Source organism: Anser cygnoides, chromosome 3, assembly GCF_040182565.1.
Source record: "Anser cygnoides isolate HZ-2024a breed goose chromosome 3, Taihu_goose_T2T_genome, whole genome shotgun sequence".
In the NCBI taxonomy this organism is placed as follows: domain Eukaryota; kingdom Metazoa; phylum Chordata; class Aves; order Anseriformes; family Anatidae; genus Anser; species Anser cygnoides.
The window spans coordinates 83,756,577-83,774,528 of record NC_089875.1 but is presented as its reverse complement, the minus strand read 5'-3'; the positions used below and the strand labels follow the sequence as shown (position 1 = coordinate 83,774,528).

The 17,952-nt window shown below is 49.3% G+C and overlaps 1 long non-coding RNA gene across 1 annotated transcript; it reads left to right on the top strand.

Annotated features, from left to right (window-relative positions):
- The first annotated feature begins 4,720 nt into the window (after positions 1–4,720).
- LOC125180294 (uncharacterized) lies at positions 4,721–12,219 on the top strand. Its single transcript, XR_007158643.2, has 2 exons — positions 4,721–5,727; positions 11,823–12,219. It is a non-coding gene; the product is annotated as an uncharacterized lncRNA (long non-coding RNA).
- Positions 12,220–17,952: the final 5,733 nt, after the last annotated feature.

Sequence of the window (17,952 nt, the reverse complement as noted above, 5' to 3'; positions counted from 1 at the left end):
CAAGCCTTTCAAATGAAAGCAAAAATACCTAGTGTCACTCCTGCTCCTCAGGTTTATAAAAAAAAAGAAAGACCTTTTTAAGTAATTCTGTCCATCTTTCTACCTCTACAGGACTATCTATTTATTAGTATTTTCTCCAGGGTCAATTCAGTAATTTTTTATAATGTTTCCATTGCATTCCTCTGGGGGGAAAATTATCTCATAGGCTGCGGTGGTCTGCTCTTTCTCTACATAGAGGAGTTGACAGTTACGATGTCTCCTTCCTACATAATATCTATTGCATAGTTTATCCCTCTTCAGTCTTTGTCATCTAGCAAATGCCTATATAACTTCAAAAACCCTCCCACAGGAGTCAGTGTGAGACACGCATAGGCTGTCACAGCCACACCTAAGCCTGGGAAGTAACAAAATTGGCCTAGTTTTGATGGATTTCTCACTGGTTTTGTAGCTCTGTTTTGAACTCTCTGACTACTTATCAACATCTTCTTCGGAGGAGGAGTGATCTTAGCTAAAGAGTGGTTGCATTAAGAGCATCACTCTGCCAGTGAAATTACACATGGTAATTTTCTGTGTGGAGAGGTCGTTTGAGAGTGAGTGAGTGAGCCCATTACTGTGAAAGAGAGAAAATATCCTGTCTTCCAACACAACACCCCTGCTGAAGAAGCCCAAAATGGTATTAATCTGTATTTGTCTCAAAAGCTCGTTGCAGGTTAATATCCCCTAAGCATTGTCACTGCTCGGTCTTGCTATCGCTGCTGCTCCATGGACTGCTTCTTCTGGTGGGATATTTTTATAATGCACAACTGATCTCCTTGTGTAATTGCATTCTGCCAGTGACTCTGCTCCTCTTACTTAGTGAAGAACGTGGACTGGAAAGGACTCTGTGGGTCACCGAGTTTCCAATTCCAGGAAATTGTGACCTAGATTTAGAGTGCCAAGGGGTCCCAGAACAGGAGCTTGTGCCTTTCCACACATGTATCCCAAACATCCCTCCAGCTTCCTGGAAAAGGAATTTTTAACCCCCCAAACCTCAAGATTGTTAGTGTGGCTATTAAAAAACAGTGCTGGACACTATGGCAAAAACAGTGTTGGGCAACTATGCTGCACCCCCAAAAAACTAAGCCTTAAAGTTTATGGAGGTTGAATGTTCAAGACAAAGGGCTGCACAGGGTGTTTGTGGCTGAAACTGGAAGCTGGAGGTGTTTTTCGGTGATTGCTGGTCATACCAGCCTGTGGATCCATCCTTACTGTGGGGAGTACTTAGAAAAGGAAGGGAAATAAAAACAACCAACATATTAATCTCTCACAAAACACTCAGCATTGCCAGCAAGTCATTGGAGGTCCTCCAGGACATGGGGTTGGGTGATAACAACATACCATAGCCTCACTGCAGCTTGTAAATGATTTTTCTGGTACTCACGCTGTGGCCATGCCACTGTCTTCGGTGAAAACGGAATTCTAATGCTGGGAAAATAAGTGGTAATTCTATAAAACCACTATTACTTGTGTAGACGAAGACAGTCATACTTAAAAAAAAGCCACTAGCCGTGGTATGAAAAGCATGTTTATTACAAAATACAAATGCTTTCAGAATATGGTGAGCGTTCCCAGTGCAGATGGCCTCAGGATGCAGGGCATGAAGCTAAAACAGGTAAATTATGCATTGGCTTTGGACTGAGACTTCAGCTTGGCTGATGGGACTGTCAAATCCAAAATGTGGTCACTGCCCTGGATGGTTCTGGGCTGTTTACTTACAAAACACGTACAAAGCCCCATTCGTCTGCACGCTGCTGGTAGGGCTGAAATTGGGAAGAATGTTTCTTTGCTGACAGCTCCTGGCCTTCATCCTCCCTCAGCCCAAGAACTTCTTGGTTGCAATAACTCCATAAACCCTTCTCTGTTGGGTCGTTGTTTTGGTGACATTCACCACCCTTAATGTGTATCCCTGTCCTGTATGGGGCTGGTGGGACTGGGTTTGCTTGGAGATGATGGGCAGTGTGGTAAGTTGCCTGTGTAAGGTGCCCAGGGTTGTGCTGCATACCATCCTCTGATCTTTCTCCAGCTTCCTCCATCCTCTTTCCCTACCTTGGTGCAGAAACAGGTTCCTGGATCTTCCCCTCTCTAACACAGACCAATTACCCCTGGGTATTTGCATTTGGCCACAAGGAGACATCTGCCGTGCTGGGCGTTTTGAGCAGCAACTCCCATAGTTTTAGCTATTTCAGCTCACGTGGGAGTCTCTCAGCTTCTGCAACACTCCCGCACAAAGAGCATCTCTCACATCCACCAGCTGAACCGGGCTTTACCCAGCCCCTGGCAAAACAATATCTTTGCTTTGCAGCTCGTTTTTACTGCCCTCCTGATAACGAATGTAAACCTTAGTTGTGTGTATGTGATTAAACTCCGAGGGAGGCACAAGGCGATGGCTCCCCACACTTCAGAGTGCTTGTAGTGAGTTGTTTGTCTTCTGCAGTTTCTTTAGTAAACACCACATAGTGTCAGCCAGCAATTTAATGCTTTGTACTTTAGCATCCCCCATTGCCAGTGAAAGCAACCTTTCCAAAAAAAAAGAGCTTTTTAGGGTCTTGCTAAGTCACTGAGAACACAAAGTGACTTGTGCCATGGCCTCCTCCTGCAAGCCCCAAACCTGACCTGAACACAAGTGTGGTGTCTGGGGAAATGAAGAAAAAATGAGTAACACTAAATAATCACTCTCTCTATTTTCCCTTTCCATCCTCCAGTGAAGTGCTCTGACCCTCACAGGAGGGTCATCCGACTGTGCTACGCTTCTTATTTCTGGAATTGTTGTTCCATCCTGTTACAAAACCAAACACTAAGAAAGGGGAAAAGGCCTTTTTTTAGACAGAGCATAAGTAATTTGGGAGAAGAGGAAACAAAACCTTGGGAAACAAAGATAAGCTCTAATGGCAGGAAACTATTTCTGAGCATCTGGCAACCTCAGGAAAGACAGACCTTCCAAATTAGGAACCAAATCCTGAGGCATTTGGGGCCAGTAATGATGCTTTTGTACTCCCAATCCATGAAGATTAAAACAATTATGGATTGGAAATAGTGTATTTATTTACTACCACTTTTAATGATAATGTTCATAACCTTGTTTGGTTTAAAGTGTTATTTCATTTGGTTGATTACATTGTTCTAAGTCTGCAATATCCTAAGGTTTAACAACCATGCCATGTCTTCACACTTTTATATCCATAATGAATTTTTGTATGTGAATAAAATACCAGTGCTTTGGCTTCCAAAAACCTCTGAGGCAAACATTTTATTACATCATGAAATTAATTTTTATTGCCCTTCTGTTCTGTGAGGCAGAAACACAAAGCAATACGAAAAAAAAAAATCAACTAAAGTGGCCTTTTCAGCAGCTTTGCAGCCAGAATTTCTTTGTAAATCTCAGAGGCGACATGCTCTTCAGATCGATGAGCAAAACTGAGGGGGTAATGACACATTGTATGAACTGAGTCTACTAAAAAATTCTCCATGGTATGGGAGTGCTAACTGTTATGGGACTGCCCGGACCATCCTGCTGACTCGCTCAGAAGCACGATGGAGTTTCTGCCTCGTACGCTGGCGGGAGGTGCACACATTAGCGTCTGCTTTTGCGTGGTCAGAGTGTGAGCCCACCAGATACCGCATTAACTTTAAGGGCCCGCAGACATGGAGCCCCGCTGCAACATCCATTGCAGCTTTCTGGCCTGACAGCTGTGGCATAAAAGCTGAATTATGGAGTTTAAAAGGAGATTATGGGGTTTATCCTCCCCGTTTGCAGGCAGGCAGGAGGTGTCAGGTGAAAAATGCATCCAGAGGCACCAGGGCAGCAGCAGTGCTGGGGATGCATCAGAGGGATGCTCCTGAGGAGGTGACCTCCAGCGGCTGCAGCAGATGTGGGACTGGGGGCCTCTGGGATGCAGGCAGGTGCAAGAAGATGCCACCAGGTGAACTGGCTGTTTATTTAGCTAATTGCTCCTGTTTATGTAGCTGCTCGCCCAGGGAGGGAAGGCAGGATCAGGACGTGGCTGGGTAGGTGAACGGGAGGGCGTATGTGCAGCATCTGAACAATTAGATGTCTGCGGCTGTAAATGGGAGCTGTGTGCGTCCTGTGCTGTTAACACAGCGATGTGTGTGTGCTCACGCATGTCCTGTCAGCGTTTGTTTAATGCTTTGGTTGCGCTAGCTTTTTGCCTCTCTGCTTGTGTTTTAATGCGCAGGCACTTGCTGAAGTGCATCCACTTAGCGAGCATCTGGCCTGGCCGCGGCTTTGCACTGAACACACATTTTAACCATGTCTGACTTCTCAGTCAGCACTGAGAAAATTAATGGACCCAATATCCTCCTGTGCCAAGAGGGCCAGCCTTCCTTCCCTTGCTTCTCTCACATCTTGTGTGTCCCACCTGGGCCTGGGGCTGGCAGGAGCCGACCCCAGGCAGCACCTTGGCTTCAAAGGCTCACCTGAAATTAAGGATTTGCTTAAGTATTTATATTAAGTGGAGATCTAATCACCACAGTTATGCATTACCAGGCATGTCACACGGCTGAGGTAATTTGCTTCGTTGGGTTAGTATTTGGACCAGTTATAGGGAGTAAAGTGGCATTAAAGAACAAACGCAAGATCCAGTCTGTCAGGAAGCCTCCATCAGACAACCCTTTGCTCGGTGTGACATGCCATGCACCACAATCTGGCCTTTAGCTCTTTCCTCACAAGCCCCTAAAAGATCAAATAATTCAAACTTCCACAGCCTTGTGCTCACCATCATGAGCCTATGTGATGGAGATGACCCAGAGATCCCCTGACACATACTGAAATGGGTAAGTGATACAGGAGCAAACTCTTTTTTTTTTTTTTCTTTCTTTTTTTTTTCCAAGCTCTCCTCACAAAGAGTTGTTCCTGAGGAGGATCTAGGGCTTCTCGCCCCAACAGTACCACCCAGGTGGGGTGAGGACAGGCGGCGGGTGCTCGCTGAGTGACTGGCACATGTGGATCTTGAGATCCAGCACCTGCACAGGCCATTTTCAAACTCTGTTTCAAGGGTGTACTAGTTCATGCAGCCTGGGAACGCTCCTTTTACAAGTCTCTGTGCTGATAAAGGCCCATCATATGAATATTCAAGAAAGCAAACACCACAGGAGGTTGCTGGCCAAATTCATTAGAATCTCTGAGTGACTGTGTAGGGGAAACGTCCTGGCAGAGCTCATTCAGCTCTCAAACTTGTTAATCCTTACAGCAAAGCCATTATATGGGGAGGATGTGATGGTGATTTGTTTTATCGCTGTTTAACAGTTAGATGAATTTTGGCAATGCAACACAGAGTTAAAGCCCAGTTTAAAGGACCCAGATGAAGGACATCAGCTTGTAGCATGGTCTGGCTACCTCTGAGGCAGAGAGGACACCTAGCTTTTCCCTGCTGCTAGCAATGCCCTCTTTTGTTTTCTCCTGTGTTTCTGGAGAGGACTCTGATAACCAGTCTCCTCATTCAGGGGCCTCTGTCCTATGCCTGCAATTAGCTGAGAAGATTCTGGGTCATTCTGGAACATCAACTTTCGTGTTGTCAGTATTTGAAGTGCCCTTTGCAGGCAGGGTGAAGGAAAGGGGCCTTCACCCCCGTGAACCAGGATAGCTACTACTGATGGATGATCTATGAGGACTTCTTATAGACATGGTGCAGGAGAGTCCTCAGAGGAGTTTTGAGAATGGCTGAGCTCTAGGTGAGTGACAGGCTCTGGAAACAAGATTTAGTTGCTCTGTTATGATGCATTGACTGGTTTTACAGACATCTCCAGGAGGTGAGAGCTTTTTGAGTGAAAACAGACATTTCCAGCTCACATATATGAAGGCCTTTTCAGCATCATCAGGGGAGATGAGAAAGGTACTTTTGGTTCATACATAAGATGAAAGAGGTTAACAAGGAGCGGTAACAGGAAGGCATATATATGTGAATAAGTGAGCAGAACAAACAGACCTCCAGGTACTAGAGGCTTGTGTAACTCTTGAGAATTTCATCCTTACTGTTTTCACAAGTGGGTCGTGGAAAGTTGCTGATGGGGTCAGCCTTCAGCCTGATATAACTCAATGTAATTGATTCTAATGGGTTTCTTAGGTCATAAAACGTGATTTCCTTTAGGCCTTCATTCTGTGCTCCTTGGTTATATTTCTAAAACCCTAGATAAGTCAAAAATGCATACTGAAGTGGTTACTAATACTCAGGACTTTAATGAGACTGCTCTCTATCATTTTTACAAGATGATGACGAACAAGCTCTCCAGTTCACTCTACTTATTTTCCATAATATATGTGAATAGGAGTATATGGTATTACAGCTACATAATATGAAGAGAGAAGCTTAGGAAGGCTAGGAGCTTCCAGACTATACATTTCTTCAGTATGTACATATAAAGAAGGCTTTGTCCACAAGGGAGATCAAGGTCTTTGTCTGAGACCTCAGGCTAGCCCAAACCCACGCTTTCACTATACAATCATGCAAACAGCCTTTCTTAGCCCAAGCTGAGGGGCTTGGTGACAGGGACACGGATCCTGACTGCCTGCAGTATCAGTATCAGCACTAGCTCACCTGGGCTCAGAGAAGCTCCTCCCTAAACATCAGGGTCACTTTTTTTTTGAAGGGCTCTGGAGCCCCCATTGCACAGAGGAGCAGAGGCAGGGACCAGCCAGGCAAGGGAACAACACCCTACAAGCACTAGGTGTTACCTCAGCATGACCAGCCCCCAAGGTTTAATCAATGTCACACAGCAGTCCTCTCAAAGTATCAAAGGATTAGTTTAAAAGCAATGAGATCTTTTCCAAGGAGGTTATGACATTTATTATGCACTGTCTCTCTGCCCATGAGGCTGATCCACAGGTGTCAGAAGAGAAAAGCAAAGCTAAAAATAGTCCTTGGTTCACAGACTGTACAGAAACACAGCTCTGCCCACACCCCCTTGGAGCTAGCAATCCTCTCTTGCTGCTCTCCCATGGTGCCCAACATCCCACTGGAAGCAGCAGTGCTGCCCATGTCCCCAGTCTTTTCAGCAGTATGAACTATCCTACACTGCCTTACAGGGACCCATTTCATGCCCCAGAGTAGGCTGCAGCCTGTCTCAAATGCCTCTCTCCATACCCTGCCAGAGACAGAACCCCAGAACGGCCGAGGCTGGCAGGGCCCTCTGGAGGCCACCTGCTCCAACCCCAGCCCAAGGAGGGACACCCACAGCAGGCTGCCCAGGCCCAGGCCTAGGTGGCTTTTGAAGGTCTCCATGGAGGAGACTCCACCATGGCTCTGGGCAACCTGTGCTGGTGTTCACTGACCCACACAGCAACGCACTTCCTGATGTTCAGACAGAACCTCCCATGTTTCTGTTTGTGCTCATTGCCTCTTGTCCTGGCACCAGACACCACTGAAAAGGGCCTGCCTCCATCTTCTTTGCATCTTCCCTTCAGGTATTTATGGACATTGATAAGATCCTCCAGAGCCTCCTCTTCTCCAGGCTGAACAGTCCCAGCTCTCTCAGCTTCTCTGCATAGGAGAAGTGCTCCAGTCCCTTCATCACCTTGGTGGCCTTCTGCTGGGGACTCTTTCCAGTATGTCTAGGGCTCTCTTGTACTGGGGTTCCCAGAACTGGACACAGCACTCCAAGTGTGGCCTCACCAATGCTGAGTATAGTGGAAGGACCACCTCCCTTGACCTGCTGACGATGCTTTGCTTAATGAAGCCAAGAAATATCATTAGCTTCCTTAGAGGCAAGGGCACTTTGCTGTTGCTGTCTCCTGTTCAACTTGGGGTCCACCAGGACCCCCAAGTCCTTTTCTGCAGAGCTGCTTTCCAGCTGGGTGGCCCCCAGCACATACTGGTGTTGTTCCTCCCTAGGTGCATGACTCTGCACTTCTCCTTGTTGGACTTCATGAGATTCGTGTCAGCCCACCTCTCCAGCCTGTCAAGGTCCCTCTGTATGGCTGTGCGGCCCTCTGGTGAGTCTGCCACTCCCCCGCTTTTGTGTCAAATGCAAATTTACTGGGGGTGCACACTGCCCCATTGTCCAGATCATTAATGAACGTGTTAAACAGGACTGGACCCAGTATTGACCCCCAGGGTACTCTGTTCATTACTGGCCTCCAGCTAGACTTTGTACCACAGACCACTACCCTCTGGGCTCAGCTGTACAGACAATTTTCCATCCACCTCACTGCTCATCCAGCCCATACTTCAACAGTTTTTCTGTGAGGATCGTATAGCCCCTCCTTGCTAGCTCTGCTTCCCTCATCTCCTCACTTCTGAGCATTTCCCACATGTGTCTACATGTACCTGTTGCTGTCCTTGTGCACTGATGCCACCAGCTTTACTACCATCCCTTTTCCTTCACCTAATCCAAGGCACAAGGCTTTTCCTTCTGGTTCTTCTCTACAAGGCAACATGAGGAATAGTGTTGACTGAGCAAATTTCTGACACTTTCCTCTTCCTGAAGCCTTCAAACACAGGGGCATTTTCATGCTAACCTTTCCTCTGTACTACACAAACCTGTGAACATGAAGGTGTATATACCTGGAGATACATGTTTCTTCCTACATTTCTTGCATAAGCTTCTAATTGAAGAGTATGCCATGTTTTCTTCTAGAAACATATTTCTTCTTCTCCTCCTTCTCTTCCTTCTCCTCCTCCTCCTCCTCCTCCTCCTCCTCCTCCTCCTCCTTCTCCTTCTCCTTCTCCTTCTCCTTCTCCTTCTCCTTCTCCTTCTCCTTCTCCTTCTCCTTCTCCTTCTCCTTCTCCTTCTCCTTCTCCTTCTCCTTCTCCTTCTCCTTCTCCTTCTCCTTCTCCTTCTCCTTCTCCTTCTCCTTCTCCTTCTCCTTCTCCTCTCTCCTCCTTCTCCTTCTTCTCCTTCTCCTTCTCCTTCTCCTCCTCCTTCTCCTTCTCCTTCTCCTTCTCCTCCTCCTTCTCCTTCTCCTTCTCCTCTTCCTTCTTCTTCTCCTTCTTCTTCAATTAAGAATTCATAAAAGATGCTGTGTTGTTTGGAAATGTGTTAAGACCCTTGTGCAGCACCTAAAATCCCTATCTGAATCTCAACACCCCAACTTTATTCCACTCTCATTCAGGAGATGGTGGAAAAGGTGTTGTTTTCTGTGTGAGCATCTATTCCAAGGCCCTGGCAGTGGGAGAAGCAGAGGGTAACCTGGTTACTCGGAAGGAGTGGAGGAAGGGTCACTGGCATCCATGGTGGTCTTAGGCTTGAAGTTTCCCTTCGCATTGCAGAAAGCCAGCCTGGTCTGCAACATGAGAAAGGGTGACTGAGTTAGGTGAGTGGAGTGATGGCTGCAAGGAGTCCTGGGGTCTGAGATCTCTGAGTGGAGGCTCTGGCAGAGGGGATGCAGATGGTTTACTGATAACAGCATGAGGTGATGGGTGACAACACACGACGGGGTGCACGTTGGAGATCTGATGTTAACAGTGGTTACTTCCCAAGAAGTCCTCGCTGTCTTCTCAGAGGGTGCCTGGATCCCACAGTGGGCGGCACCCTGGAGTGCAGAGCTGCGTGGTGCAGCAGAGACGAGCCATCCCGGAGCAGCCAGCTGATGCTTCCAACAATGCCTCCTCGTTGAGATGGAGCAGTCTCCAGGGAGGAGAGGAGATTAACCGTGAACAGCGTTGCAGCGTGCTCCCAGGGCAATTCTTCTGGGTCACTGAATGCAGATAAACAAAACCCACAGCAAAGTTAAAGGCAGCCCCTTCGTCTAGTCACAGCTACCAAGACAGTAGGTTTATGAATCTGTTTCCTTCCGGAGCTGCTAAAGGTTTGGAGAAATTAACCGTAATATGTTGATGTGAAGATTTATGAGAGGATCAAGGAGATATGAAAATGAAAGAGTCAACAATATCAGAGCATGACACGAGATAGTCAAGTATTTTATTTCCATTGCATTCATTATTGTCTCTCGGTTGTCAGGAAATAATCTGAGAAGGGAGGCTGCATAGCAGAGGTACGGAAAATAGATGTGATCATTTTCCACAGACGCAAAGAGTACCACTCTAGATATTTTATAACTTGCTAATGTTTTATGTCATTTCTTCAGACATCTGTGCATTGGAGTGACTGAGAACTGCAAATGATGTATAGTTAAGATATCCCCCTATAATTAGGCTGAAATAATGCTGGATTATTCTAGCGTAATTATAGGGGGCTATTTTAACTATTAGCTCATTAAAAAGCTATGATGCAAATCTCGTTCTGAAAGAGACGAAAAATGAGGGTATATGAACAAAATGTCAGTGGTCCTCTGCTAAGACCAGATGGAGAGGTATAACTACACTCAATTTATCAGTCAATATATGTAATTACAGCCAGGGTTGCGTGGAGCCTGCAATGGCCTTTTATTATGTTTAGCATTTGCAGATGGACACAGTGATGCAGAAATGCTTGGGAAGGAAAGGTGGTACCTATGCAAGAGAGTGGACTTCTGCCGAAATCAGTTGGGGTTTCACATGAAGCCCTGCCATGTGCTCCTCTGTAGATGTGAGCCATCATTTAATCCACCTTGCACTTCAGCTGGGGTACACAGGGTTACAGAAGCCAGCACTGCAAGGCTAAAATCCGTGAATCAGTGCCTTGGTCCTGTGATGAGGCCAGCACTGGGAAGTGCGGAAGCGTTTACAGCCGGTGTAATCCCTGCTGGAACATGAGGCACTCATCTGTGTCTAATCTGCTTCGGGTCACCACTGGTCAAGTATTATGGAGCCAGGCTCCTTCCAGTGATGCACAGTGCCGGGACAGGGGGCAGTGGGCACAAACTGGAGCACAGGAGGTTCCCTCTGAGCATCAGGAAGCATTTCTTTACTTTGCAGGTGGTGGAGCACTGGCACAGGCTGCCCAGAGAGGTGGTGGAGTCTCCTCCTTGGAGACCTTCAGAAGCCACCTGGATGTGGCCCTGGGCAGCCTGCCCTGGGTGTCCGTGCTGTATTTGAGCCACTCTGGGATTCTGTGAATTCAGCCATTGCTGCCGCCTCGCTCAGGGTGATTAAGAAAACATTTTGCTTTGCAAATTCAGCATGGTGTGCCTGCTCTGCCCAAAGGGGCATCTAATCTCTGGCATCCGACAGCAAGTGGCAGGGCAAAATAAGCGAGCAGAGGAAAAGAAAAATGACTTCTTGCCCTCAAGCATTATGGCAACAAATGGTGAAGAATGTGCCCTCAGGGAAAGGAGAAATGAATGAGATGAATGTGTAATGTCCAATAAGTACATGTCGAATCAAAGAGCACACTCTCAAAGCATGAAGTTAGCAGTGTCTGGTGAGGGCAAGGAGCAGAGAGCCAGACAGGGAAATTTATTGTTGTGCAGGACTGCACGGTATGTAAATCTTGCTGGAGAGCTCTTTGTGGCTGCTGCAGGCTTTTGAAAGGGGAGGTAATTAGTGAAAGACTTTGTTTTACAGGAAAATCACGAAGGAGCAAGATCAACAGAAAGGCAGGAACGGCTCGGGCAAACCTGAAGTCCCAGCCAAGCCCCTTTGTGATCTGGTCCTCGGCTCCGAGGGCTGGAGAGGAGAAAAGGGAGGGGGGGCTGACGGAGAAAGCAGGGAGGGGGTCTGGGAGATGGGCTGGAGCTGGCTCCCCTCTGCTTTCCTCCCCTCTGCTTTCCCCCGTGGCTCAGCCCAGGAGCTGGGGGGGCAGCGTGGTTGGGGGCACCACGGGAAGGGATCACAGCAAAGAGGACTTTTACGCTTGACCGAAGGACAAAGGGGCAGAAGTGAGCGGGAAAGGAAGCCCCAGCGTTTCACCCAATGTTTTTATTTTTATTTTTTTTTTCCATTTGATTAAAGGCTGGGTGAAGAACTACCATTTGACCACGCACCCAGGAGAGCCAGCGGAAAGCATCGGTGTGTGCATCACATTTACAAGCGACCGGGGACGGTGCACGTGGTGAGCCCGTGCCGGCTTGGCAGCACCGCAGCGCACCCCGAAACTGCAGGACGAGGCTGGGGGGCGACACGGAGGCGTGAGCAGGGGAGCCGGGCCGAGGTCTGCGAGGAGCAGAGGAGCTGGCGGGTCCCTGCTGCTTGGGGATGCTCCACGGGAAGATTTGGGCACCTGCCGGGGACTGTCTCGCTGGTGAGAGCGGTACCCAGAGCCTCGGGAGCCACTGGGTGGCGTGTCGACACTTCAAGACGTGGAAGAGCCGGGTCGGTGGAAAAAAAAAAAAAAAAAACAAAAAAACAAGGCAGAAATGGATGGAGATAATTTACGTGGCCTCCCTTCGGAGCGGGGCGAGAACAGGTGAAACCGGCCCGACGTACATGGGGGAAGTGGTTATATGTCATGCCTCCTTTAACAAATAAAAGTCCGGATGATCAAGTGTGCAGGAGTAAAGTTCAGGGGCTGTAAAAGCAATCAGCTAATGACAAATCACGGCTCTGCCTCGCCTCCGCCGTGCAGGGCACGGAGAGGGGATGGATGCAGGTCCCCTGGGCAGGCAGCTGCCCCAAAATCAGTCCTGGTGCTTAAATGCTGCCCTGTCAGCAAACGGGAGTCTCTCCTCTTTGTGCCTAATTCTGCTGGGCACCAGTCAGGCCACGGGTACAGTGGTTTGGGCTGGGGGCTGGCGGGGGCAGCGGGCCCCCAGGCATGGGCTCTGTGTTTCAAAGCTGTCCTTTGGTAGAGGGACGGCATCTCCTGGGCTGTCACCTTCACCCGCTGGGCTGAGGACAGCTGGCTCACCAGCAGCTGGCCCCGAGCTGGAGAAAGCCAGGAGGGAGATGTCAGCAGAAGTCAGGAGCCAGAAGGACTTTACCTCGGCACCCTCTGGACCTGCCACATTTTCCTCCCGGCTCTGGTTTGTCCCTGCCTGATCCATCACCCCTGTTGCATTTCACAGGCTCGTTTCCCTCTGGTTGTTTAACATGGTTGGGAAAATATTTGTAATGCCTCTCTCTCAGTTGTGCTCGCTGCCTGCAGTTCTCCCTGAAGGAAAGCAAGCTCCAAAACCTCTTGCAGCTGGGCCCGCGAGCACTGCAGCGGAGAGCCACTTGGAGGAGTTCCTCGTCCCCTGGCAGGGTAAGGGCCTGGAGCACGGAGAAGAAGAGAAACTACCTCGATATGACCAGCGTCCTGAGATGTGTTTTATCTCTTTTTATCAGCTGTCAATACCAATGAACAAGCAGCTCGCTCTGAGGATGTTTCATTTATATGACACTGGGGCTGGGACAGGAAAGGGGAGAACAGCGCTAAGACAAATGATGCTGTTTTCAGCTAATTCAGATAAGCACTTATTCTGAATGCAGCAGCATTGCTACAAATGCTCCTTAGCATCTCCGAGAGCTCCCATGTTCCTACAAGCCACCGACCTGCCTTCATGGCATGGAGGCATCAGCAGGAGAACCTCACAAGTGGCGAGAGGCAGGAAGGTGGAGTTATCAGCCAGGCTGGGGCTGCGTCTGCTCGTGTGTGGGCCACCCCCAGTCCTCCACCTTCCCTCCTTTGTGTGAGGCACGGCCATTAGGCACGTCTGCTCTCAGCTACTGGCCATTCATCACTCACCACTGGCCACCAAGTCACTGCCCCTTGCTTGTGGCACTGCAGGTGAGAGGAGGGACCCTGGGCGAGCAGGGGCAGAGGGAAGGGGGTAGGCAGGGCAGGGGGTGGCCACCTGGAAGCAAACATGCACTCTTCTCTAGAGTTGTGCTCCGAGCGCCAGGCAGCATTTCTGTGCTGTGAGGTGACAGAGCGCTGGCACAGGCTGCCCGGAGAGGTGGTGGGGTCTCCTCCTTGGAGATCTTCAGAAGCCACCTGGACGTGGTGCTGGGCAGCCTGCTCTGGGTGTCCCTGCTTGGGCAGGGGTTGGGGCAGGTGGCCTCCAGAGGGCCCTGCCAGCCCCAGCCACTCTGGGGCTCTGTGATTCTTCTGGCTGAAGGAATCATTTTTAGACCAGCGTGGTGGAAATGAGGAAAGCAGAGGTGAACAGTCCTCTGTAGTTTGTCCGTTCTGCAGCAAAACCGTGGTGGTACTGGCGAGGATTTCCTGCCTGGCCTCGGGACAGTGCCCTCCTGCCTCCAGTGTCCCCCCTGTCAAAGCTGAAACCCTCGGTGCCTGCAACCGGTTTGAGCCCCGTGAGAGGAGGGTGCTCTGTGGCGTTTGGGAGTCTGCTCGGAGGCTGCAGCTGTGGCTCCTTTTCAGGGTGAGCTCTGGGAAGGGGCCGGGCTGCTGGGAGGGCGAGGCTCCTGCTGCAAGGGGGCCATCTCCCATCCCTGGGAAGGACAATAAGAGGGAACCCACACTACAGCACCTCTCCTTCGGTGGCACAAAGGTGCCATCTGCCCCATCCTGCTGCCAGGAAACCGAGGCAGAGAACAAAACCGAAGCAGCTCTCACCCTTTGTCAGGAGGTCTGTGGTGGGACAGAGACCAAACCTTGTGTCTCAGGGTCTCAGGCAATCTGCCCTTCTTGCAGGTTCTCATAAAGTTCCCTGTGGAGAAAGATGCTTCATCCGGATCAAGACCAGGACGTACCTCTCCTCTGAACAGCACCCCACGTGGCAGCTGGCTCCGGCGGGCTGTAGGAGGCACACCAGCAAAATCTAGCAAGATCCCAGGCACAGCGTCCCCAAAGTGCCAGTCGCTCCCGTCTCAAGCGGGATGGAGACAGGTTTTGTAGGGCAGTCCCAGCACCGTGGAGCCACTGGTTAGCTGAGCATCCCCTCCGGCGGGCTGCAGGGATGATCGTGGTGGGGGTGGGGGAAGGAGATCATTACTCCTGCCTTTTTTTTTTTTTTTCTTTATTCCTTCCAGGATAATAGATTCCTCCCCTCCCCAATTCTGTTATTCACATGAGATCATGTAGTCCAGGACATTCTGTCCTTAAAGACAAAATGGAAAAATGAGCAGAAATAATGATATAAGTCAGAGAATATTACACTTAATGAGTAGGACTGCCTGCTTTGCCTCCCCCTGCACTGTCCAAGAAAGTGCCGATAAAGCAGGGTAGATATGTGACTTGATGCTGCTGCCTGAATACATTAGTCAATTTTAATCTTTTTATTTTGCAATAATTACAGCATCGACTGTGCCCCTTCTGTCTGAGAGAAAGTTTATAATGCTTGGGAGCACCTGTGTGAGAAAAATGGCTTTTATTGATGCCTTTCCATGTGATGCTTTTGCACAGCGTTGCTCGCGGCCCCAAAGCCCCGGGAGGTGATGTTCCCGCTCAGTGCCAGCTCCAGGCTCTTGGCACCTCCGAGGGTTTGTGGGAGGGCATGGTGGCATCAGCCTCACTGCGAGCTCCTGGCCTTGCTTTCCCCATGCATTTGAATGTCTCCACAGCCCCGTTTTGGGGAGGGCACTGGAAAAAAAGCAAGTTTTGCCAAAGCAGGAATGCCTCCCAGGATGTTGGGAGGGACGCTGGGGGCACTGCAAGGGCTGGCTGGTGGAGGCGTGGTGTAACGCTCGTCTCACGAGGTCTGGCTGAAAGCAAAGCTGGTGGTCCCCTGCTTCCAGGAGCTCTATGTGAGGTGTGAAACCAGCATCTCCTGGGTCAGAGTCAGCTCCGTCCCCTTCACACCCACTTTGCTGCTGTTGGTGCTGCACAGCTGGAGCCAGCTCTGACCCATGGGCAGCCTTCCCCCTCCTGCTTTCGGCTTACAGGTGTTTTTAGTGTTCACCTGCTTGGGTAAATAACGCTTTTGCCTAGTGATAAATGTGCTCGGTTTATTTGGGAGGGCAGCCTGGATTCTGAATCCAGAGCTGATCACTGAATTAGGCACGTGCTGGGTCACAGTGGAGCCGTAAGCCGGCAGGGTGCTGCAGGGAGGGTGCCGGGCAGGTGAGCCCACCAAAGATGTTGTGTTTATTTCATTTTAGCATTTCTCCATTTCAAAACAATAAAAGGCTGCTCGTGTGTAAACTTACTAAACAAAGGAGGCTGCCAATAGGCCCGACAACGTTTCCTTGGTAACATTTCTTAGCTTTTACCCCAGTGATTGATATCCAAGGATAGCCATTTGCTTTCTGCAGACGAGCAGGAGAATAGGGCTCAATGATTCCCTTCCTGGCTCCTGAAAGCCGAGGGAGGAGAAGCAATCCATTACAGTCGGTGTGGTTTTACTCATTATTTAAAGGGGGAAAAAAAACGAAGAAGAAAAAAAAAAAAAAAAAGCAAACAACAACCCAAGAAAAACAGCAGGCAAATTGCACTTGGCACCTGATCCAAAAAATCCTGTACTTGGTAGAAAAACTCTTTCGCTTCACGCGGCTCCAGACCAGACTCCTGATGCGTGCTTCAGACTGGCTGTCATCTGACCACATTTCTCTGCTGTGCCCTTCGCTTTGCCTGATTAAAAACCTTTTGTGCAGGCACTGTTTCTTTCTCTGTTTGTTTTGGCTTCTGCCCTCGACGCCACCTACCTTGGAAAACAAAACTGGCCAGCCACCGGGGGCTGGCTCCTGCTCTGATGTAGCAGCCAGACATCCCCAAATTCAATAAAAGCGAGGAGAGTGGCGTTTGTGAGCCCAGTCAGAGCTTGTCCAGCAGCAGCTGTAGGTGCAGAGGGGTCTCCCATGGATGGAAACATTCCTGGCACATTCGTGTGAAGCCCTGGGGCTGCCCCAACCCCAGAGGTCTGGTGAAGGAGCTGGGGGCAGTGATGCTTTGGTCCCATTTGCTTCTCCGTGGCCGTGCCCCCCAGGCAGCCCCGTTTGCAGGGGGCTTGATGGAAGCTGTCACGCTGTCTCTGTGCTGTTTGTCATGTCCTCCCTGGGTTTTCTTCCTCACTAAAGGGTTTTCTCCCTACCTTGCCCCTTTTCAGGGTTTGAAGTGAAGCTAACTGCAGTTCTGCCCCCCTCTCCTGCATCCCCAGCAATGGGCAGCAGCAATGTCTATGGGAGGAAAGGGGATATGTTTTTTCCAGCACCCCAGAGATCATTGCAGCCAAGCAAAAAGAGAAATTCATACAAGGACACATCTGTTTTTCAGATGCTTGGACACCTGAGAGGTTCATCCTTCCCTTCTTTCCCTTTTCCTGCAGCTTACCCCAATTTTAGCTTCTTCCAAGCCTCCTCCAACCAGAAGTCCCTTTCTGCTCATGTCTCCTAAAGCCATCACAGCCCTTCCCTGTCTTTTCCAGGACTCCACTCCTCTGCAGCCCCCCTGTACCACCGGTGGCCCCCAGAAGAGAGGCAGAGGCCAGCCGGTCCTCCAGCCCAGGCACAGGTCCTCATGGAGAAGGTGGCCCTGGTGGGCTGATGGACGGGTGAAGGACAAGCAGTGGGATCACAGCACATCTTGTTTCTGTTGGGAAAGGGGAGCAATCGATGAACATACAACAAATCAATGCTGTTTGGTTGGGTTTTGTTTCTTTTTTTTTTTTTTTTCCCTCTTTGAAATGTGATCTTCTCCATTAGGATGCCAGCCGCTGCTCCATTAATAGTTCATATTCAACTGCCAGTGCTAGGTGGTACCCAAGGCCTGAGGAAATGCAAAATTAAAAAAAAAAATGGACAGCAATTGATCCAGCAAGTTGTGTAATCATATGATAGAAGTAGGAGATTTTATTTTTGTAAGCTGAGTACCTTACTTTCTGAAGCCTGAGATATATTCGCACACTACAGGAGCATTATATTGCTTATAAAATTATCCAGTCCTTTTTATAATCCAGCACCAGTACAGCCTGTCCCAAACAACTCTTATAAAGATGCACTCCACAACCATACTGTGTATGTAATTATTCCTCTTTGTTTTTCTTCATGACTTGTTTCACCCGGTGTCTCCCTCTTTCCAATGACAGATCGCCTGTACCTGCGGGCGTAAAGTATCCTAGTCCTTTAAGGACACCGTCCATCTCCCAGCCCCAGCACTCCTCTTGCTGTTTCTCCTTCCAAAAATTGAGATATTTTGGTGGATGGGTTTGCAGGGTTTGGCAGAGGAAGGAGAGGGGACCCCCTGCAGAAGGAGGCTGCAGCCCGC